Source organism: Mesocricetus auratus, unplaced genomic scaffold (assembly GCF_017639785.1).
Source record: "Mesocricetus auratus isolate SY011 unplaced genomic scaffold, BCM_Maur_2.0 Super-Scaffold_100009, whole genome shotgun sequence".
In the NCBI taxonomy this organism is placed as follows: Eukaryota; Metazoa; Chordata; class Mammalia; order Rodentia; family Cricetidae; genus Mesocricetus; species Mesocricetus auratus.
Window position 1 is genome coordinate 59,799,027 of NW_024429193.1, and position 24,148 is coordinate 59,823,174.

Below are 24,148 nucleotides of genomic sequence, written 5' to 3' on the forward strand. Positions count from 1 at the left end.
ATTCTCCAGTAAGCCAAGACCATGTGGAAAGACATAGATTTATAGAAATGAGTTAATAATTAAGACAAAGCTAGCCAGTAAGAAGCCCTAGCCATAGGCCAACAGATTAATAATTGATACAGCATCTGTGTGTTTATTTGGGGCTGGAGATAGGCGGGACCTGGCAGGAAAGAAGCCCAGTTTCACTCACGGACAGCAGTCAGGAGACACTCTGAAGCAGACCAGAGGAGCAACCATAAAATTGAAGTGCTTGCCAATCCTGCTTGGTGTCATAGTCATGCCGAGAGATCAGAAAGGCAGCATCATCAAGCCTTACAGCTGTGAGACCGATCTTAGTCTCTGCTTCTCAGAGGAGGGCAGACACCCAAGGCTTTCTAGTCTTGTTACAAACGTGAGAAGTGGCACACCCTATTCAAATCCAGGTTTAGCTGGCCTAGAAGTCAACACTTTGTATCAAGGTAGCTTCAGTAGTAGATTCACTAGGGGCTGTGTTTAGATGACAATCAAGAGGAGGGATATAGACTCAGACCTTTGACATCGAGAGGGCCAAGAAGGCCATCTCCAGGACAGTAGATCTCACCCTCCCCAATGCCGTGACCCTTTAACACAGTTCCTCACGCTGTGGTGATCTCCCACCATAAATTATTTCATTGCTATTTCGTAACTGTAATTTTGCTACTGTTATGAATCGGAATGTAAATATCTGTGTTTTCAGGTGGTTTTAGGTGACCCTTATGGAGAGTTGTGACCCCCAGGCTGAGAACTGATGCTCTAGGAGATTGGTTTAAAACCTCTGGTTAAGAGACACACCAATCACTAAGTAGCAAAAAGGGGGAGACTGGGTAGCTAGTCTCCAGCACACCTGTAGCCAGGGAGCTAAACAGAGTTCTGAGGCCTGTCCCCGGTTTATATTTCCTGAACCTCTCGCTTGTTGCATAAACAGAAACATCTGGCCGATGCATCATTTATTTTATGTCAAATGACGAAAACAAATCCCAGCATTCTAGAGGCTGAGGCAGGAGGATCACTACAAATTGGTAACCAGTCTGGGCTACAAGGTGACACCCTATCTCAAAATAAATAAATAAATAAATAATATTTTTAAAAAACTTAAATTTAACAAATTTAAAAGTTAGTAAAATTTTAAAGAAAAAGTGACATGAAAAATAAACTCTCTTTAAAATTCATTTTGGCCAAAATAAAAAATAAAAATAAATAAAAAAGAGGCCGGGCTGGACCGACAGCCTCCAAAACAATACAGAGAAACCCTGTCTTGTAAAACCAAAAATAAATAAATAAATAAATAAATAAATAAATAAAATTCATTTTGGATGAGCCTAGCAGTGGGGTCTCATTGTTATAAGGGCCCATTTGACAAATTCTCTAAGTAATAACTTCACCTTTTGAAAGCTTGACATATATATATATGTATATATATGTGTGTGTGTGTGTGTATGTAGGTATGTGTGTGTATCAAAAAACATATATATATATATATATATATATTTATTTATATATTTGGGCAGAACCTGGGTGGCTCACAACCATCCAAAACTCATTTCAGGGGATCCAACCCCTCTTCTCACCTCTGAGGCCACCAGGCATGCAAAACACTCATATACTTAAAATAAATACATCTATGTTGTTTTTCGAGACAGGGTTTCTCTGTATTGTCTTGGAGGCTGTCCTGGAACTCACTCTGTAGACCAGGCTGGCCTCGAACTCACAGAGATCCACCTGCCTCTGCCTCCCGAGTGCTGGGATTAAAGGAGTGCACCAACAACACCCGGCTAATACATCTATTTTTTTAAAAATGAGAAATTCAAGTGTGGTGGCACGCATCTTCATTCCTAGCGCTGACGTTCCCCACTGAAAAACCTCAATACACCACCCCCCTTTTTTGAGACTCAGAAGGTTGCCTCTGGTAAATTCCCCAAGGTCCCCTAGACAGGGAACAAGGTCAGATTAAAAAGAACATCTGGTCCAGAGTGCTAATGCAGGACACTGGCAGGCTGTTAAGATAAGTTTAATTTTGACCTTGTGGTTTCTCCAGGAAGGCTAAGTTATGCCTGCGTTCTTACAATACCCCTATTGCTTGCCTAGATCTGCACCTGCAGTGGTTCCACTTCTTACAATACCCCTATTGTTTTGCTTGCCAAGAATATGTATATAAAAGAAAAACTGTCCTAAAGCCCGGTGCGCTCAGCTAGCTAAGGCTGCTGGAGTGCCCGCAGGTGCCTGTGTGAACAATAAACCTCTTGCGGTTTGCATCCAACTGTCTGGTTATTGAGCTCGGGATGTCACGGGGTATTCAGCCTGATAACTTCAGGTCTTTCACCGCCAGTCTGGTCTACACAGTAAGATACAAACAAAAAAAGAAACAGAACTTCCCTTCTTCCCCCTTCTATTTTAACTATTTAGAAGTTCACAGGAGAATATAATACTCAGTTACACTTTTTTTAGAGCAGTCTTATGTGGTCCTGGCTGACCTCAAATCTCCTGAATAAATGAGGGTGACCTTTGGCCCATACACCTGGATTTATACTATTTTATTAGCTTAGATTTTTTTCTTAGAGTATTGTTATATATTTGATCTCTTCTATAGGTTAAAGAACAAAACAACAACAAATAGACAGATATTGCTCAAGTTTATTTGTAAAACAGCACAGAGCACTAGTCTACAAACAGTGTGCTTGGAAGTGGATTCTGGGCTGCAACGTTGAGGGATGCAGACTCTTGCCAACCAAACCCCAAGGCCCAAACCAATGCGAAGCCTGAGCTCCAGCTCAGGTTCCCAGAGGTCCAGGGCCCCTGTGAAGGCCTCTGTCTGACTGTAAAGACGGGTGGACTGTTACAAGACCCTTACCCCCACACTCACTCCAGTACCAGAAAAACCTCTCCCTGTGGAGCTAAGAAGATCCTGCAAATATTTTATATGAGTGGTGTTTAATTTCTTTTAATTCATATGCTTGGCTTCTCTCAGAGCCTCTAAAGATCAAAAGTATACAAGGGTGAACCTTAGTTGACCCTTCTTCTATAGAAGCTGGCTTTTATGGTGAACCTCAGTTGTCCCTTCCCATATAGAAGCTGGCTTTTATGATGAACCCCAGTTGGCCCTTCCCCTATAGAAACTGGCTTTTATGGGGAACCTCAGTTGGCCCTTCCCCTATAGAAACTGGCTTTTATGGGGAACCTCAGTTGGCCCTTCCCCTATAGAAACTGGCTTTTATGGGGAACCTCAGTTGGCCCTTCCCATATGGAAGCTGGCTTTTATGATGAACTCCAGTTGGCCCTTCCCATATAGAAACTGGCTTTTATGATAAACCCCAGTTGACCCTTCCCCTATAGAAGCTGCCTTTTATACACATGCTGCTCAGAGCTTGGGGACTACTCTCCAGTCTAACCACACAACTCTCCTTTGAGCTATTTTATACCATGGAATATTATTTTCTTAGGAAAAGAGACTTTGTTGCTAAAGTGAATTGAAAACCTAGTAAGTCTAGATTATCTTTTCAGTATCAACAGCTCTTTCTTTCTCCCTCTCCCCCTTCCTTCCTTTCATGTAGCCCAGGCTGGCCCGGAACTCACTGAGGATAACCTTGGATTCCAAGGTCCTTCTGTCTCCTCATGTCAGCAGAACTCATATCTCGGGAATTAGGTGGGCATAGGTAACATCTAGTCTAATTTACACAGGAGGATAACTTCTCAATATGTGGACACTTTAGGATCTTGGGCATAGATGATCAGAGTTCGTGATATAGGTCAGTGAATTAGTACTTGTTTGGGTCTAGTTGCTGAATTTTCTTTTTTTTTTAAGATTTATTTATTATGTACAGTTTTCTGTCTGCATATACCCCTGCAGACCAGAAGAGGGCACCAGATCAGACGGTTGTGAGCCACCATGTGGTTGATGGGAATTGAACCTAGGACCTCTGGAAAAGCAGACAGTGCTCTTAACCTCTGAGCCCCCCCTTTTTTTTAAAGCTATACAGTAGAGATTATACCTCAGAAGGACTCTGAATGTCTCTGGATGGTTTCTAAGCTCTTGGCGTACGTGCAGTACTTCATTTTTTGTCTTCTTCTTTTCTTCTTTTGCAGTGGTAGGTATGGGAGGTTCCTGAAGGTTTTACAACAGGAAGGGAAATGATTGAAGAGTAAAATGAAACTCAGTTCTTGGTAATCAGAGCTGGCCAAGACTTCAAGAGTCTGACGCCAGATCATCTACTTTAGCCATATTTAAGCACAGCACAATTTTGGAAAAAAAAGTTTTCTCTTTACAAAGTACATATGGCTTCATTCAAAAGATGGGTTCTTGTTGGCTTTGAAAAAATGTTCAAGATGAGGGTCTAGGGAGAATGACTGATTTAAACATAATCCCTGTGGGAATCAGGATTAGCCTGGCCCCAAGATAGCATAGACGTCACTTAGGCTGTTGTAAAGTACAAATGACATTTCTTATTGGGCCCAATGTAACCTCTTGAGCCTGGCTAGAGTTTGGCAACCTGTCTCTGACCTGTAACCTCCACATGGGGGTGACTCAGCCAGACCTGATGCAAGATTGCCCCCTGCCTAGTTACCTGCCTGCTTGGTGGATTCTATTGGCCCCTAACTCCTCACGTCACCTTACCCTGTCCTAAGATTCCCATCCCCTACCTCAGTCCTATATAAGTTCCTGCCTGTTGGAATTAATTGAGATCCTGCTTTGACAGACTCCCAACTCAGTGTGTGTTTTTTTCTCCCCGGTAACTAATGGGGGGAGGGTCTGAGTCGTTGACACTCACCAAGCTCAGCCCCTGGGAAGAGACCGGCTGGACAGGCCCTTCCCCTGCTCTACCTGCCAGGAGGATCTTGCAATTTCTCACATGGATGAGTTTCATGGCCTAGAAGTAATGATCAAGGTTTTAGGGAGAAAGGGTCCAAGACAAATAAAACATAAATTCTAGAAGATATGGGCAGAGCCTGGCTCACCAGACAGCACAAGATCACCAGGTTGCGAACTACGTCCACTCCCAGCATTCCAGGAGGAAGACGTGTTAAACTCTTCTTCCTTTGAAGAATGCCTTCAAGTTTAACATTTCTGGCTTCTCCAGTGTTTATCTGTGTGAAAAAGGACTGTTTGTCCTCTAGAGTTAGGGATCAAATCTAGGACCTCACATATGCTATTGAGTGTGGGAACACCAGACCTTGAGCAGAGACCCACTTCCCCTTCTGCCTGGGAGTAGGCAGCTGTAAGACAATGTTTAGTAAAAACATGTTTACTAAAAACGATACAATAAGTTCCTGGCCACTTCCCCTTCTGCCTGGGAGTAGGCAGCTGTAAGACAATGTTTAGTAAAAACATGTTTACTAAAAACGATACAATAAGTTCCTGGAAAAGGCCTTCCCACGGAAACCGCCCTGACCTCGACCTTGTCCAAAGACTAACCGCACCTTCAAAAACCCACACACATCCACCTCTGGGGTCAGAGCAGAACCAGCTAGGGGAGAGGAGAGAGCAGAAGCTTCTCTGGTGGGAGCTTTTCTTAGGAGGTTTTCTTGAACCTTTTTGGAGCCTGTTAGTTTTCTTTATATCATTGAGCGAGTCTCTGTGTTGTCAATCCCCGACACCCTCCGCATGTTCTCGGACACAGGCCGCGCAGCAGACGTGACAATTGAGGTCAGCAGTCTACCTCTGAACTATATCCCTAGACTGTGTTGAAGATTCTTGATATGTATTTTCTATTAAAAACAGGGTTTCAGTATGTAGCCTTGGGTGGCCTAAAGAACTCTCTTTCTTCTCTCTCTTCTCTCTCTCTCTCTCTCTCTCTCTCTCTCTCTCTCTGTGTGTGTGTGAGTGAGTGAGAGAGAGAGAGAGAGAGAGAGAGAGAGAGAGAGAGAGAGAAAACAATTTAGAAGTTGGTTCTCTCCTTGGGCTATGTGGATCCAGAGGGTCAAACTCAGACTGGCAGACCTGGCCTGGCCTGCACCCACACCAGATGAAGCAGAATCTCTGGGGAGGAGACTCAAATTCAGAGATTAGAAAGCATCCTGTGGTTGGTCCACTGGCCCAAGAGGATTATCCACACAGGCAGGAACCACCATGGGTGATTAGGAAAAGTCAAGATGAGCATCGCTGAGCAGGGAAATACGATGGCACAAATGGGGTGGCAGCAAATGATGGGTGCTTCTTTTCATCTTCATCTTTTAGAGTTTATTTTTAGTCGGGCATTGGTGACGGACCCCTTTAATCCCAGCACTCGGGAGGCAGAGGCAGGCGGATCTCTGTAAGTTCGAGACCAGCCTGGACTACCAAGCGAGTTCCAGGACAGCCTCCAAAGCCGCAGAGGTTTTCCAGACAGGGTTGTCTGGAAAAACCAAAAAAAAAAAAAAAAGTTTATTTTTAGCAGGCACGGTGGCGAGCACATTTAATCCCAAGACTAGGGAGGCAAAGGTAGGTGGATTTCTGTGAATTTGGAGACAGCCTGGTCTACATAGCTTCCAGTCAGGATTACACAGTGAGAGTCTGCAAAAAAAATGGATTTGTATTTTTCTGTTATTTTGTGTATATACATGTCCAGAAGAGTAGCAGTCAGAAAGGGATATCGATCCTCCTAGGACTGGCATTAAAAGTGGCTCTGGCCGGGTGTTGGTGGCTTAAGCCTTTAATCCTAGCACTCAGAAGGCAGAGGCAGGGCTGATCTCTGTGAGTTCGAGACCAGCCGGGTCTACAAGAGCTAGTTCCAGGACAACCTCCAAAACCACAAAGAAAAAAGAAACCCTGTCTAAACCAAAAAAAAAAAAAAAAAGTGGCTCTGAGGGAGGGGCCTGTGGTGAGTTCTGTGAACTGAACTCAGGTTCTCTCAAAGAACCACTCATGTGCTCTTAGACAATGAGTTGTCTCTTCAGCATTTTCTTTCTTTCTTTCTTTCTTTTTTTTTTTGGTTTTTCGAGACAGGGTTTCTCTGTATTGTTTTGGAGCCTGTCCTGGAACTCACTCGGTAGACCAGGCTGGTCTCAAACTCACAGTGATCTGCCTGTCTCTGCCTCCCGAGTGCTGGGATTAAAGGCGTGCACCACCAACGCCCGGCTCCAGCATTTTCTTAAACACTTTTGTTTTTGAAGTTTTGAACCTGGGTTTCCCTGTGTAGTCCAGGCTGGCTTCAAACACAAGATCTTGAGTCAAGCATGGTGGCCTGAAATCCTAGTATCTTGGAGGTAAAGGTAGGAGGACCAGGAATTAAGGTAGTAGCCTGGTGTAGTCAGTTTAAGGCCAGGCTGGGAGACATGAGACTCTGTCTCCAAAACAAAACAAGCTAACAAACAAAAAACTATATTTTCAGTGCATTTGGTCCCATGACAGAGCCAGGCAGATCTCTATGACTTGGAGATCTGCATGGTCTGTAGAGTGAGTTCCAGTACACCCTGGGCTACACAGAGAAACCTGTCTCAGTCAACAACATATTTCATACATGAAAGATACTGTGCAATCATCTGGTACTATGTTTCCACTACTGCAAAAGGAAACCCTGGACCACTAACCAGCCATTCTACAAGCTCTGACTGTGGGAACACCAGACCTTGAGCAGAGACCCACTTCCCCTTCTGCCTGGGAGTAGGCAGCTGTAAGACAATGTTTAGTAAAAACATGTTTACTAAAAACGATACAATAAGTTCCTGGGAAAGGCCTTCCCACGGAAACCACCCTGACCTCGACCTTGTCCAAAGACTAACCGCACCTTCAAAAACCCACACACATCCACCTGGGGTCAGAGCAGAACCAGCCAGGGGAGAGGAGAGAGCAGAAGTTTCTCTGGTGGGAGCTTTTCTTAGGAGGTTTTCTTGAACCTTTTTGGAGCCTGTTTAAAGTTCTCTTTATATCGTTGAACGAGTCTCTGTGTTGTCAATCCCCGACACCCTCCGCACGTTCTCGGACACAGGCCACGCAGCAGACGTGACAATTGGAGGTCCCACTGAGATCGTGAAAGCGAGGAAGTGAGAAGCCCATTTGGGTCCCCGAACGGTGCATCAGGCATGTCGACCCCAATACTACTCCGGATACTAGTAATGTTCACCATGATAAAGATGATCCAACCATTGCTGAACACTCAGGTAAGGGAAATATGGGTGTTGGTGAGGATTCCCCCCATGTTAATGCCAGTTAGTCATTCCAGCTCCCTGTTCATCAAATTTTATAACACCAATAATACATTGGGAGCGGCTGCCGCCAATGCGATTAAAAAGTCAGAAACTAGACATTCTGAGTTTCCCCCTCCTAAGCCTGATACCAGGGTCAGGAAGTAGGGTAATCCAAGAGATTCCCAGCGGCATACGCCTTTAATCCCAACACACCTTTATGCAAGTTCCAGGACAGCCTCCAAACAATACAGAGAAACCCTGACTCAAAAAAAAAAATTGGTAACAGTAAAGAGGTACTGGTACTAAGTAAAGAAAAAGAAAAAGAAAAAGGTATATGGAATAGAAAATTTTGTTTACATTTAAGTTCTATTTTGTGAGTCATCTCTAAAAACTTTTGGCCAAAAACCTGGCCTCTCTACCTTGCATCTACAGAGTTACAAGGAGTAGGTACGGCTGTACCCCATGACTGTAGCTCAAATGGAGGAATGATAAAGAACATACAAGACTTTTTAACCCTTTTAGTTCAAGGATTGGCTGGAGTTGTTCTTTTACATAGATTTCAATTAAGGAAGCTTCATTGCAACAGACTAATCATGACCTAGGGAAAAAGGATGACTGAAAGATGCATGTATGTTCTGAATGTATGGTGTGGCCACACCGGTATGTATGAAATGTGATTGCGAATGTGTGAGTGTGAACTGCTTATATGATTAAAAGGATACTTAAATCCCTTCAAAAATAGTTAAGAAGCTACCTAGATTGCGTTAAATATAGCCAAAAGGAACATCCAGCCAGTCTGTTAATGTTTTAACAGAAAAATTTAAGATACAAATGAAGCCTTGTCAGCTAGTGAGAGTTCTACAGGTTAGATTGGGAAAGACTGCTCACAGACTTCAAATAATTTTCAAAAGTTATTTAGTAAGCCCAATTTACCTAGATAGTTAACCAAGGAGGGTAGACAAATCCTTCTACTGTTATGGTCCAGCTTCAACAGTTCAAAAAAGAAAACTTTTTTAGAAAATAAAAAAGGGGGAATAATGCCCCCAGTCCCCACATGACTCATCAAATAATACACTCCTCATTTAAAAATTTTATAATGTGAATGCCAGTGAGCTTCAGACAGATTCTGGCATGATGGAACTTGAGCAACCATTGCTCAGGTCAAATGGAGACATCCATACACTAGACAGTGGAGAAGACCCTAATTTGGGGTCGAGGGCATGTTTGTGTTTTCTTGCAGGAAAAGAATAAAGCTTCGGCAACTGTCAGACCATTTAGTGAGATGCATGGAGCAGAGAAAAACTGGACCTGAGACCATGGGAGCCTACCTAAGCCAGTTTGAGTGAGATCTCCTAAATCAGTGTTCCTGATTCTTGATGTCATCGAATCTAGAGCCCAAGAAAGAAAGAAAACAGTCGGTTCGAGATTTCCAGTTTCTCAACAGACCTGCTGCATCAACCTTCCGGACCCATGAGTTTTCATCATGAAGCCAACAGAGAAAAAAGGACCCATTTAAAGCATTTGGACATTGGTATGGACTATGATGAGTGGCAAAAGCCTCTTTTCAGTATTTGAACAGGACATGGTCACTTGAAATATCAGACTTGATGGTTCCTATTTCTGGAATCACGACTAGGCCAGTGTATTTTTCTGGAGAAATGCAACTTGTCCTAATGTGACAACTATTGTTCATATTTTTCATAATGCTACATGTGTAACATCAATGATTGTGCCCAATGTATCTGTGCAAGTACACTTTCTAAATGCTTTCCTGAGCAGATCTTAAAACGATTGGAAACTTTATCAAATTGTAAATGTAAATCACATGCGGGTTACCCTTGTAACAGACGAAGGCTGGTAGAATGTTATGGCCCAGATCTGGTGATGGGTATGGTAATGGAGAGGCGCTATGTCAATGGGGGTCCTGGAAATGGTGGCAGTGGCGGTAGGCATTCTGGCTTTATGCCGAGCTCAAACGTGCCTTGTTCCAGAGACAAGAGATCCGTAACCAAGTATTGCTTAGCTTAGCCCATGGCAATCCCAATAGCCATGAAGGTTGGTTACAGATGATTTAAGGTTGGGGTATCTCCGATGACGGGCAACCTGTGGGGAAGACCCCTCCCACCTAAAACAGGGGTTCAAGGTCCCCCAAAGACGGGAAAGGGAGGGTGACCCTACTTGACCTAAGCCAGGAGTGCCTCATTTGAAAATAAAAAGGGGTGAATTGTGGGAACACCAGACCTTGAGCAGAGACCCACTTCCCCTTCTGCCTGGGAGTAGGCAGCTGTAAGACAATGTTTAGTAAAAACATGTTTACTAAAAACGATACAATAAGTTCCTGGGAAAGGCCTTCCCACGGAAACCACCCTGACCTCGACCTTGTCCAAAGACTAACCGCACCTTCAAAAACCCACACACATCCACCTCTGGTCAGAGCAGAACCAGCCAGGGTAGAGGAGAGAGCAGAAGCTTCTCTGGTGGGAGCTTTTCTTACGAAGTTTTTCTTGAACCTTTTTGGAGCCTGTTTAAAGTTCTCTTTATATCGTTGAACGAGTCTCTGTGTTGTCAATCCCCGACACCCTCCGCACGTTCTCGGACACAGGCCACGCAGCAGACTACCAGACTATCAGACTTTCTGTCCCTACAAACTTACCTACTCTGGATGCATCAAATACATGTCACTACCCAATATATGACCTTCATGTCTAACTTGGTAGAGAGCTGCGAAGTGCCGCACCCTTCAGATGGTGCTGGCTTCCGCCTTCTGCTAGCCCGATAGCAAGTGCTCTCCGTGATAAACAACTCCTTATTTGGTCAAGGCTGGATATCTGGCTTGCTTCCTCGTATGTGGACCTATCTGCTGTCGCCACATGGCTTACCGGGGTTGGCCGCCCAAGGGCCTTTTTAAGCTGTGGGCGGGCACTCCCTGGGATCAGAAGATTTTGTTCAAGGTCCTGAATAAACTGCTTGTGAGAAGGATTCCTGAGTCGCGTCTTCCTTGCTGGTCGAGGTGGTCGTGACAGTGTTCCCCCTTTTTTGTTTAAAATGCAACAGGCAAGAGTAGAGGTCTGATCTCTGACATAGACAGGGACATTGTACTGATTTTTGTTTGGTGTCATCCACTTAACAAACATTATACCCGTCCGATACCCTTTTTTCCAGAGGCGGGACTCTTGGGTACCAACCCGCATGCAATCAGACATGCTCTTCTCTGGGTCACTATTAGCTGACTCAGAGTGCAATGCTCTGCCTCGCATCCTGAGCATATTTAATTAGTTCTTAAGGTGGCTAACCATGCCTGTGGGGGACTGTCCTGCTTCAATATCGGTAAAGGCCTGAATGACCATGGCTGCATTGCCTCTTTGTGTGACTATAATCTTACATAGAAACCACAAGCAAACCAGGGAGACCAACACCAAGAGACCTGTTAATGCTCCTATACCCGCCCACTCCTTAAGATGGTTCATTGTAGAAGTCAGCCAGGACGATAATCCCGATGCAAAGGAAAGGTCCACTCTGGTGGAATTCACATGGACCACTGCCAGCCTCAACTCCTTCAAAGTATCTTCAAATTTAAGTGACCAATTCTGTAAAAGAAAACTGGACAAATACTTGGACAAATTTGTAGCTTTTGTAAAATTGGCATACTGAACAGGAACACATATAATCCTTGCATTTTCCACTCGCAGCCTCCAGGTGCCAAGATTGCCACTCACTTCTCCTTAATTTGGCAGTGATTTTCCAAGCCTTAATGGCTATCTGATCCACCTGTTCAAACACCTGTCCTGGATATCCTGTCTGCATGTTTGCAAATCTACCTTTTCATTGCTGGAAGGGGGCACTGTTCATACCATGGGGATCATGACAATAGTTTGGAGTTCCTCCTCATTCTCCTCGGAGTCCGTAGACTCTGAGTCTTCTAGCGCTGAGTACATCTTTCTTTTCTGTTTTTCTCCCTTTTCACCGTTTGCCTGCTCTGATCTCTCCTCTTGTAATTGTTCTAAAGCATTTCTCCCCTTTTTAACTGCCTCACTACATTTCTGATCCTCAAGGGAACTTTTTACTAGTCTCTAGACAGGCCGAACACCACTTCTGAGTGTTTGAAATAATTCAGCAGCATTTATCATCAAGTGTACTTTACCAGTTGTTCCTTCCTGAGCAATCAAAAAACTGAAAAACACAATAGTATACAGTATCCAGAATTTCTGTGTATTTTCCATATTGTTCCTCGGTCCCATGCAAAATCAAGATCTCTCCCTAACTTCCAAAAATCTTAAATTCTTAGAACGAAGCAGCTCATTCAGAGCCAAAAAATTGGGTGCGACTGAGAAGCGCCCATAGCCAAACTAACAATGTTTTTACTTTCGGTTCCTGCTAGCCAAACTAACAATGTTTCTTTTAAGCTTCTAATGTTTCTTTTTTGCTTTTACTTTGGGTTCCCTGCTAGCCAAGCTAACAATGTTTTTACTTTCGGTTCGCTGCTCCACGAACCATTTGTCCTGCTCTCTCTTTACCTACAGAGAGGAGTAAACCAACTGCTCTTGTCCCAGTCCTTTTTTTGCCCCGCTTTTGTCGTGGTCCCTTTTTTAGTCTAAGATTCTTTGATCGCAGCAACTCGTTGAGTGCCAGAAAAATTGGGCGGGATGTGGAATTACCCATGTTTTAATAACAAAAAGTGAAAAGAAAACCCAAAAAATAAAATTGAATACCACCCAAAGGGCCAAGAAAAATAATAATCCATACAACCCTCTGTTTCACTTTTACTCCGTCCGCTTTGACGCGGCTCTACTACTTTTCTTTTTGTCCCGTCCGCTTTGACGCGGCTCTGCTGACCGTTCTCTCCTTCTCTACGGGTGAGAACAATAATCCCGCTCTTTTCGCGGATCCCCGCCTTACCTGGGGACTTACCGGTGCACCCCCTGACCGCTGTGAGTTCTGAATTCCTTTCTTCGTACGAGCGTCCCCGTACGGGCCACCAACTGTCACGACCACCTCGACCAGCAAGGAAGACGCGACTAAGGAATCCTTCTCACAGGCAGTTTATTCAGGACCTTGAACAAATCTTCTGACCCCAGGGAGTGCCCGCCCACAACTTAAAAAGGCCCTTGGGCAGCCAACCCCGGTAAGCCATGTGGCAACAGCAGATAGGTCCACATACGAGGAAGCAAGCCTGATATCCAGGCTTGACCAAATAAGGAGTTGTTTATCACGGAGAGCACTTGCTATCGGGCTAGCAGAAGGCGGAAGCCAGCACCATCTGAAGGGTGCGGCACTTCGCAGCTCTCTACGTAACTTCTTGATGGCTTTTGTTTGGAGGGATTTTGTTGGGCCTAAGAAAGGCTTGGATACGAGGCCCAGTGTAAGCTCCTGAGCCTGACTTGAGTTTTGGGCTATGATGTGAGGCCCAGTGTAACCTCCTGAGCCTGGCTAGAGTTTGGCGACCTGTCTCTAACCTGTAACCTCCACGTGGAGGCTGACTCAGCCAGACCTGATGCAAGATTGTCCTCTGTCACGTCTGCTTCTCGGCCTGTGTCCGAGAACGTGCGGAGGGTGTCGGGGATTGACAACACAGAGACTCGTTCAACGATATAAAGAAAACTTTAAACAGGCTCCAAAAAGGTTCAAGAAAACCTCCTAAGAAAAGCTCCCACCAGAGAAACTTCTGCTCTCTCCTCTCCCCTGGCTGGTTCTGCTCTGACCCCAGAGGTGGATGTGTGTGGGTTTTGAAGGTGTGGTTAGTCTTTGGACAAGGTCGAGGTCAGGGCAGTTTCCGTGGGAAGGCCTTTTCCAGGAACTTATTGTATCGTTTTTAGTAAACATGTTTTTACTAAACATTGTCTTACAGCTGCCTACTCCCAGGCAGAAGGGGAAGTGGGTCTCTGCTCAAGGTCTGGTGTTCCCACAGTCCTCTGCCTACCTACCTGCCTGCTTAGTGGAATACTATTGGCCCTTACTCCTCATATCACCTTACCCTATCCTAAAATCTCATCCCCTACCTCAGTCCTATATAAGTTCCTGTGTGTTGGAATAAATGGAGATCCTGCTTCGACAGACTCCCGACTCAGTGTGGTTTTTTTCTCCCTGGTAACTAATGGGGGGAGGGTCTGAGTCGTCGACACTCACCATCCCGCTCAGCCCCTGGGAAGAGGCCCGCTGGACCGGCCCTTCCCCTGCTCTACCTGCAGGGAGGACCTGCAGGATTTGTTTTGTTTGTTTGTGGTGTACATAGGGTCTCCCTATATAGCTCAGTCTGGCATAGGACTGATGATGCAGACCAGACTGGCCATGAACTCACAGAGATCTGCTCCCCTCCTCCAGGGTTATGATTAACGGTGGCTGGTTTGAGGACTTTTGAAACAAAGTGTCATGTAGCCCAGGCTGCCCTTGAGCTCCTGATGCTCCTACCTCTACCTCCCAAGTGCTGGGATTTTGGGCATGAGCCACCAAGTCCAGTTATAGGGTGAAGTGTTTGAGTTCCAGCCAAACTGTAGCATGCATGGGTGCTCTGTTCCTTTTTATAGGTAAGTAACGTGTTCACGTATCACTAGAGGCTGAAGGATTGCTTCCTGAATGCTAGAATTCATACTTCTCTTTCTCTTGGAGAGAGTTTTCTTTTCTTCAGTGTTAAAGACAAAACCCATGACTTCCATGTGCTGGGCAAGCTCTCTACTACTGAGCTACAACAGCAGACCCTCTCTGGTGTCATTTTATCCCTTCATTTGGACTGTTTCTACATTTACAGAGATCTAGAGGTATCCATAATTAACAGTGCTCCAGGAAGCATGCATATACAAATATTTATTTACTTGCTTTTAGTTCTTTGGGGTCTATTCCCAGGAGTGGAGTTACTGAGTCATATTCTATATTTACCTCATGGGAGAGCTCCCAAACTCTCCCACAGCAGCTGCACTGTCCAATATTTCTACCAGTAGGCCCCAAGGGTCCAATTGTTTATCCTTATCAACACTTGCTCTTTCCTATTTTTTTTTAATTTATAGCTGTCTACATCGTAGGTGTTGTGGTGATTTGAATGAAAACAGCTCCCATAGGTTCATAGGGAGTGGCATTATTTGAAAGCATTAAGACACATGACCTTGTTAAAGTAGGTATGGCCTTAGCCAGGCGTTGGTGGCACACGCCTTTAATCCCAGCACTCGGGAGGCAAAGGCAAGCAGATCTCTGTGAGTTCGAGGCCAGCCTGGTCTACAGAGCGAGTGCCAGGACAGCCTCCAAAACTACACAGAGAAACCCTGTCTCGAAAAAAAAAAAACCAAAAAAAAAAAAGTAGGTATGGCCTTGTTGGAGGAACTGTGTCACTGGGAGAGGGCTTTGAAGTTTTAGAAGCTCAAGCCCTGCCCAGTGACTCATTCTCCCTTCCTGCAGCCTACCAATCCTGATGTAGAACTCTTGGATCCTTCTCCAGCACCATGTCTGCCTGCATACTATGTGTCTCACCATGGTGATAATGGACTGAACCTCTGAACTGTAAACCAGCCCCAATTAAGTGTTCTTCTTTATAAGAGTTGCTGTGGTCATGATGTCTTCTTACAGCAATAGGACACTGACTAAGACAGGCATAAATGCTGTCTTAAATGTGGATTTGTTTTTATTTCCCTATGGCTAATGTTTTCATGTTCTTGTTGACCATTTGAATAAGGCTTCATTTCTATTTTTATTTATGTGTATGTGTGTATATCTGTTTGTGGGTCTGTGCACATGAGTGTGCTACCCTTGGAGGCCAGAAGAGGGCAGAACTCCCTGGAGCTGGAGCTGGAGTTACAGTTGGCTATGAGCTAGCAGATGTGGGTCCTAGAAATGGAACTCCTGTTCTAAAGAAGAGCAGGAAGCATTTTTACCACTGAACCATCTCTCCAGCCTCCCAGGCCCCATCGTTTTTGAAGGATATTTTCACTCTTTCCAGAGAGTCCTGCAGAGCTTTAAAAAGATTTGTGCCTTCTAATGAGAAATCCACTGTCGTTCAAATCATTTTCCTGTCCTTAATTTCAGCATACTTTGCTTTTTCCTTCCTTCTTATTTTAACTTCCAGCAGTTTCTAGGACGCACCTTGGCATTGTTTGCTGGGTTTTTACATCTGTAGGTTTGGCTCTCCACCAAATTTGGGCGATTATTTTTTCAAATTCCTTCCTCCACCTCAGACTTCTTTTTTATTCTTTTGAGATTTTATTTATTAATTTCTATTTATACGTATGTATGTTTTGCCTGAAGGTATTACTCTTGCCTATGGAAGCCAAAGAAAGGAGTCAGATTAAGAGACCAGAAGCTAGGCAAACAGGGAGAGGGCCATGGATAAGTAATAAGTAACAAAGTAATAAACCATACTATTTATTTGTAACTATATGTTTAATATACTTATGTATATCAGTACAAGTACGGCGAATTTTCTTCCTCAATCTCCTGGCTTGAGACAAAAGCTGACTGAGGCCATTTGTCTTCCACCACGCCCCCTATTGAGGGACTCTCTCACCTCGCCCCCTACTGATGGGCTGTCTTAGGTCAAAACAAAACAAAACAGGGAATCCCGCTGCCGGGCGCCTGTGCCACAAGCAACTCCAGGGTATTATGAAAAGAAAGACCAGACGTCCAGCTGTTGGTACTAAGAAGTGCCTTTATTTTGCAAGTGCTAAGAGGTCTCTCTCTTGTAGGAGGGAGCAGTCTTATATAGTCTTATATATAGTCTTACAGCACAGTAGAAAAACCCCAGGTGGAAGAGAGCGTGTTTTCCTCCTGCTAGATGTTGATGTCAGTGGGGCAATGCAGGGGCTGTAAGACAGGACTAGAAAACAGGATGCACCTGTGGCTATCAGCTGACAAACAACTCAGAGACCCTGTGGGGGCTGGGCCCCCACACCCCGCTGCGGGTGTTTGCCTGCTTGATTTGACATAGGTGCGCACCTTTATTTTGAATTGGGTGATCATTTCCTTGGGCTCCCCCAGACACATTGTCTTTCTTTTTTTTTTTTCTTTCTTTAGGTTGTCCGAGACATGGTTTCTCTGTGTAGCTTTAGGGCCTATTCTGGCACCCGCTCTGTAGACCAGTCTGGGCTGGAACTCACAAAGTGCTGGGATTAAAGGCGTGCGCCACCAACGCCTGGCTCAGACCCATTTTCTAACTGGTGGCAAATTCCAATCCCAGAGCACATATGGTTTCCTAGGTTCTCCTGTGTTGCCACAAATCACCAGCAGGTGGCAGGATAATCGATGAAAAGGCTCTGTTGACCAGAGGCCATTTTTGAAGACTAGCCTGCGCTTTTTGTTTGCTGTTTGTTTTTATTTTAAAAATTTCATACGATATGTTTTGATAATCTTTATCCTCCGAAGGCTTATTTCTTTCGAATTTCTGATTTCTTGTATGTTGTGTGAGTTCTTGAGGACACTGAACGTGTGTCTGTTTACTCCGGGTAAGGCTCTGGGGATAAACCAAAGAAATAATTCCACCCAAGTCTATTGCTGACCCAGAGTTTGAGTTACATATAGGAACTCGGGTTTATGGGTCACTGAAAAGCCCCGCCTGGGTGACGATCGCTGGAGTCCCCTGTACAATTTGCAGGCAGCCCCACTAAGAGTCTTCTTTCTCCCTGGCTATTGTTTACAAAGTGTGTAACCTCCAGGAGGGGTCTTTGGAGTTCCTTGGGCCTCTACCTTTCTCTGCAGCTGGAAATGTTGCAATCCAGAGGAAACAGCTGCGAGGGCAGAGAAATACATTTGTTTCCTTTTACCAATGGGGTGGGGGCGTTGTCTGATATCCGGTGAAAACATCTCAAGTGAAAGCGAGAGAGCTGATAGGCTCTCCCACGACAGGACAGGATTCCTGAGTTTTTGTCAAAATACATGTGCAACATATGGACACCTGCTAAGTTTGGGATTGGAGGGACGTCGAGATGATTGGGAGTTTGTTAGAAGAGTGTATTAATATGAACCAATAGACAGCGAAGCTGCAGCGCGCCCAGGTCTCCTGAGAGTTAGGCCCCAGCACCAGAGGCGGACATCGTGGCAGGGTCTCTGAAGGGTGTCGGGGCCCCGTGGTCTCATCTAGTAGCTCTCTGAGGATGCGGGAGTTTGACTGCAAGGGGAGGCAGCAGGCAGGGAAAGGGGCGAGGAGCGGGATTTGAGATGCGACAAGCGTCAACATCCCTTTCACATTAACCCGCTTCCGAGGTGAGATGTCCCCTGCACTGGGCTTGCCCGCCAGATAGGCAGTCACAAAGTCACCACAGGGTGCCTGCCAGGGTTTGTGACAGCGCAACCGAAGGCTGCGGCAGAAACCGAGGCTTGAGCAGAGTCCAGGGAGGTGGAGAGCGGACGGATGGAAGATTAATCCCTAACATCTTAACATACTCGTTAAAAACACAGCGGAACAGCCGGGAAGGCGCCGTTTCCTCGAACGTCCCTGTTTCTTCATAATCCATTATCAAAAGTGACTTCTGCTCACTCTAGGTAAGGCTTTGACCGTAAGCCAAGAAAGTAATGCCATTCAAGTGTAGGGAGGTACTTTTAAAATGTTCTAGTTGAAGTCATGTGTACAGTAAAAATCACTTCACGGTTAACACACACACACACACACACACACACACACACACACCAGAAACAGACAAAAAACAAGGCCGGAGGCACGACTTTTGATTTAGTTTTTTGTCAATTTCTTGTTTTAACTTCAAACCTACAGAAAAATGGGCATAACGTTCTATTTGTTGCCTTCGTTGGCAACATTTTGCCACGTCAGGTTTATCTCTGTGTCTTCCTCTCTCTGTTCATCTCTTTTCGCCCATGTTCAGTGCAATGCCTTGATGAGGGGAATAAGGAACTGAAAAGGTTTCCTCGTCTGGGAATGCACGCCAGTTTTTTCTTCCCGCTCTCTCAGATGAGGCTTTTATTTTTTAAAGTTGGTAGACGCCGCATCGAGTTAAGCTGAGGCCCTTCTGCGCGTCAAGCAGCAGGCGGATTTCTCTCCGGCCCGTGACGAGCGCTGCAGCTACCGCGCAGCTATCCTGGCGACCCGGTAGCCACCGGAGGCCGAGGACGTCTTAGCGTTCCTCGCGCGGTGCGCTTTATACCCTCCCGGGAAAACTCGTGGTTCTTTTGGCAAAGCCCGTTAGTCCGGGCGATTGTACTTTCTAGGGAGGAGCTGTTTGTCTGCAGGGTTTTGTCTCTTTGTGGTCTTGGGACTGCGATCCTGTGTCCGTAATCCCCTCCAGGCTTGAGAACGCTTTCGTTATTTTCTATTTTGGAGAAACACATTGAAGAAGTTGTCTCGGTAAGGAGAAGGTCTCGTGCAGAATCTCAAAACTTCAGCGGGATGATGAAATGAAAGCTCACATAAACTTAACGCGCATTACATGCCAGCGTCCCTGGTGGTCTAGTGGTTAGGATTCGGCGCTCTCACCGCCGCGGCCCGGGTTCGATTCCCGGTCAGGGAAATGCAGTTTTTCTCACTCACCCTTAGAAAAGTAAGTGCAAAACAATCACTTGAAATATGAAAATACTTTTAATACCTCATGTTTTGAAAGATAACACAGTTCTAACAATTCCCAGGAGACAAAAGTTTTCTCTGTTAAATTATTTCGTCCACTTAATCTTTCAAAAGAGTATTTTACCTAATTTAGGATTAAATTTTGCGAAAACGCACAAGTGATTAACCTGACTTTCATGCTACATTCCCTCCGTGTCTACTGAGGTGATCAGTGCTAATCTCAATTTCGGAGACGCTTTGTTTTGTGCTCTTGTGCGAATAGAAGCGATCTCCTCGGCGCCTTGTCTCTTCTTTTTGACAATTCTTTTTCAGACCACGTTGACCTCAAATCTGCATCCCTGTCTTCCAGGGCCTGAGATCACCGGCTTGCCTCACCTCCCTTTTTAGAAGCAGTTGGCTTTTTGTTTGTTTGCTTGTTTGTTATGACATGTACCACTCCATCGTTTGGATATTCCATAATTAGATAGATTCCCACTGATGAACGCTTATGTTTATGTTCTGTTTTCTAATTCCGTGCCATTACAAAACAGTGCTATCATAAATAATTCAGTGCGTGTGTCATTTTGCACATGTGTGGTTTTAAAGCCTAGGGATAAAATGCTGGTTCAAATGTTATGTCCGTTTGTGGATAGTCGTTACCAATTGCCCTTCAGAAAGTAATCTTCCGCCAGCAAAGCACAACAAAGCAAACATAATTTGAATTTAACAAATCTTGGATGTTTAGAGTGCTCTCTGTCCCAACTAAATTTGTGGTTTTACACTTTGACGAGCATCCAAGTAGATATATCTTTGTCCTTAGCTATTTCCTCAAGATAAACGTCTAGTTGTGGATCTGGTGTCTCATGCCACCGAGCACTAGAGCACAAGAACGTAAACATTATAAAGTTATAAGAAAACATTTATGAAGATCGTTTTGATTTTTGGAAAGGAACTAAACTTACGAGCCTCAGTGTATATAAAAGGAAAACACTTCTGCCTACATAAAAATTTCTCACAATTAGTCATTAAAAGGCAAATGCTGATCTGATATAAGTCAATAGGGAAAACAAATACTGAATAGAAAAGCCAGGCAAAACATAAATCTCAGTAAATACAAAACACTAGTGTAAATAATTGCCAAACCACGTACACGATCCGTTTCGATAGTGATAAAATAAATACAAATTAAAGCGAGACGCCATAATGACATTCTGTACTTTTGTAAGGAAGAGAAGAAGGCGGTGTATTCCAGCCGATGTTTGACCCCCTGCAAATGAGCAGATAGGCAACTTTGGTCTCAAGCGCTAAACGCAGGTCTCAGAGCAACCTTTTCTGCATCTATCCTAAAGAAAGTCTCCCATAAACAACCCACAGCAGGGCCTTTCCCGGATCACTCGATTCCAGGAGATCCCTTCAAACGGTAAAAGGAATTAATTGATTTTCTCTAAACATGGAAATCAAGAACCACCATAGTCATTTCAACAGGACGAATCCCGGAATTCAGAGTTTCTTTTTTCTCTTTTTTTTTTTTTTTATTTTCGTTCTCTCCTGCTTGAAAAAACAAGCTGGCAAAAAGAAATTTGATGTAGTACTCTTTATATAAAATTTAATCGAAGACCCTATCAGAAGGCGTTGGTGGTATAGTGGTGAGCATAGCTGCCTTCCAAGCAGTTGACCCGGGTTCGATTCCCGGCCAACGCATTCGCTTTTTACTTAAATTCCAACCCTCGAAGTGAGTTCGCCAAGCTCACCTAGAGACGCGGGCCTGCCCCGGCCATGCCGGTCTGTTTGGTGCAGTAGATGGCGTCGCAAACGTGTACGATTACCTATTTTGTGACCCCTTAGGGAAGTGTCTGAAATGGGGCTACCCTTCTCTGAGACTTCAGAGGCAGCTCCGCCTTCGGTTCGGGAGGGAACGCGTGGCGCCTTTTAGCTTGGTGAATGGGGCCAGCAAACACCACCCCGGAGAAGGGTTCCTTCTTTTTCCTTCAGCTCGCCAGCTCTGCTCCTTTTCCAGTTGCACCATTCTTGTAGCGAAATCCTTGATTCCAGAGCACAGGATGGAGTGTAAATAGGAATATCGTTTGCGGCTGCCTGCAAGGTGACTTGCTCCGTTGGAGGGGCATGACAGACGTGGGCCGGTGCGGCGGGCGTCGTTTCTCATCCAGGTCGGAGGGGGGATGGGAGGTGAGAAAATGGATGCCGGCGCCAGCATCCCGGGAGCGTCAAGGTTACAAAGCCAGGCATTTACCATGACAATCACATAGACTACAGTAAACAAATCAGACAGCACGTGCAGGCGCTTCTCCTTCAAAGGCCATTAAGTTGAGGTCGCAACCCGCTGCTTGTCCGATGGCTCGCCGTGATCGTATAGTGGTTAGTACTCTGCGTTGTGGCCGCAGCAACCTCGGTTCGAATCCGAGTCACGGCATTTGGTAATACTGTCCATATGCAGCAGTTTTACTTAATTTTCAAAACGCCAACCTTCTAATTTTGCCTTTGCGGAGAAACTGGGTCACTGCTTACCCAAGACGAGGAATCTAAACTCTCTGGAAGAACCAGGGTTGCAGGGGATTCTCTTCCCGCCTTCCCCCGCGTCGGTAAATCAAACACCTGGGACGCGGAGCGCCTGCTTCTGCAGCAAATACCACACCGAATGCTACACCAGTGTGTCTCGGTGAATTTTACACCAGATGGCCTTGGCCTTGATTCTCGGGCAGCACAAACTTGGTGTTTAAAAAGAAACTACCTCCGAAGAAGAGTGAGCAGGACCTATTTTCCCAGTGAGGGTCCTTCATGCTCCAACCATGTCTAGTCGCAAAAGCAGACGCTCCAGCTTCTCAGCAGCGCGCCCGCTTCTCACTGCCCTGTCGCCGCGCTCGGTCGGCTGGTCCTGAGCGCCACGCGCCCCCGACACCCAGCTCGAGCTTCCCGTGACTCCACTCGGAAAGATTGAAGGAACAGAGAGGCCCGCCTGGCTCTGTGTAGTTCCCTCCACTCTCTGCACTTCAGATTCCTCCGAAGAGTTTCAGACAAAAGCTATTAACATAGACACCAAATTATCGTTTATGGAACTTTGCTAGTGCCAAAGAAGAGAAAGTAGAACGATTGCGCCATTATTCGCAAACATTATATATACGTAGAACTACAGCGCAGCTCGAGGCCCGGCTAGCTCAGTCGGTAGAGCATGAGACTCTTAATCTCAGGGTCGTGGGTTCGAGCCCCACGTTGGGCGCTTTCTTTTTCCTACTCTGGTAACTTTTTAAAATCTCTTGCGTGTTTTATTCTCTGCTTGGCTGGAAACAGAATCATGAAGCCACTGTGTTAAATCTCAGTAAGCTGACGTTATAAGGTGAAGGCGGGAGGGTTTCTAAAATCAGTCTGGAGTACGTGAAGCCTTGTCTGAAAAAAGTAACAAAACAACGATAAAAAAAACTCAGCAACAAAATAACCATTAATAATGGTGGTGGCGATGATAAAATAAACCCGTAAAATGTCTCCAAAACTTTGCCCCATTTGCACCAAACACGTTATGGGAGAAGAATTCAGTCAGCGGTTTCAGAGACATGGGCGAGCTGGGGTCCTGTTCCACGCCGACTCTGCCCGGAGAAGCTGTGCAACTCTGAGCAGCTCACAGAACCTGATGACTTCCCTCCATCCCTTCATCTCACCCACGACCCTGCTTTAAAAGGACCCTTAGCTGGACACTTGGTCCCTGATCCTTGGGAAATTAAATTATTTATACATAAAATTAAGTGAAAAATATCCAAAATGAGGACCACTTAAAACAGGCAATTATTTATATCCGAAGACTGCTAGTGTTTGCAAGAAAATATTCATCTTTACTGGTGCATACACAAGCATGTTGGGAATGATAGATACCCAAGAGATTTAAATTCTTATAATGAAAGGGCCCACTGTGGGCTCCACATGGTGGGTGAAACTAAGAAATTTCATTTCAAAACAGTGGGAACAAGTGGAAGACTGTATGAACTTCTGCGAAGGGAAAGAGAGCAAATAATCAGGGATCAAACGGCTTCTTGGTTCACTACAATACGGAGAGACCATAGGAGCTGTTCTACCATGCCACAGCTTTTCTTTCTGTTTTTCGTCCTGGACAAAAACAGAGTTACTTTGTTGTTCCTTCTTTTGGGTATTGGAGACCAAATCCAGGACCTTCAAATTCGTTTGTCCACTAAGCTAAGTCTTCAACCCCACCAAAATGATTTTTACGTTTTGTTGGAGACTGAACTCATTCTGTAGCTCGCTCCAGCCTCGGAGAAACAGTCGCTTCTGTGCCAGACTTCTCCCCAGTTGGAAATCTTAATAATTTTTGTCGGGAGGGAGAGCGGGGTGGAGCAGGGCTAAAAAAGAAAATTGGAGAAGTGAAAGCCACTGCTGGAGCTGACACAGGGTGGCGCTAGTCTCACTTGTGCTTAGGACCGTGCTCAGACGGGATCACGTGAGTGCCGGAAGCCAGGGTCTCGCTGTGTAGTGTGGCCCTGATCCTTTGGTCTCACCCTCCCAGCTACAGATTTTTCACGTTTCTTCCCCTTGGAGACAGAG

At 45.1% G+C, this 24,148-nt stretch overlaps 4 non-coding genes across 4 annotated transcripts; all 4 read left to right on the forward strand.

Annotated features, from left to right (window-relative positions):
* The first annotated feature begins 19,478 nt into the window (after positions 1-19,478).
* On the forward strand, positions 19,479-19,550 carry Trnae-cuc. The gene has a single exon. It is a non-coding gene; the product is annotated as a tRNA-Glu (tRNA).
* Positions 19,551-21,211: 1,661 nt separating this feature from the next.
* Trnag-ucc lies at positions 21,212-21,283 on the forward strand. The gene has a single exon. It is a non-coding gene; the product is annotated as a tRNA-Gly (tRNA).
* A 658-nt stretch (positions 21,284-21,941) lies between these two features.
* Trnah-gug lies at positions 21,942-22,013 on the forward strand. Its single transcript has one exon. It is a non-coding gene; the product is annotated as a tRNA-His (tRNA).
* A 731-nt stretch (positions 22,014-22,744) lies between these two features.
* Trnak-cuu lies at positions 22,745-22,817 on the forward strand. The gene has a single exon. It is a non-coding gene; the product is annotated as a tRNA-Lys (tRNA).
* Positions 22,818-24,148: the final 1,331 nt, after the last annotated feature.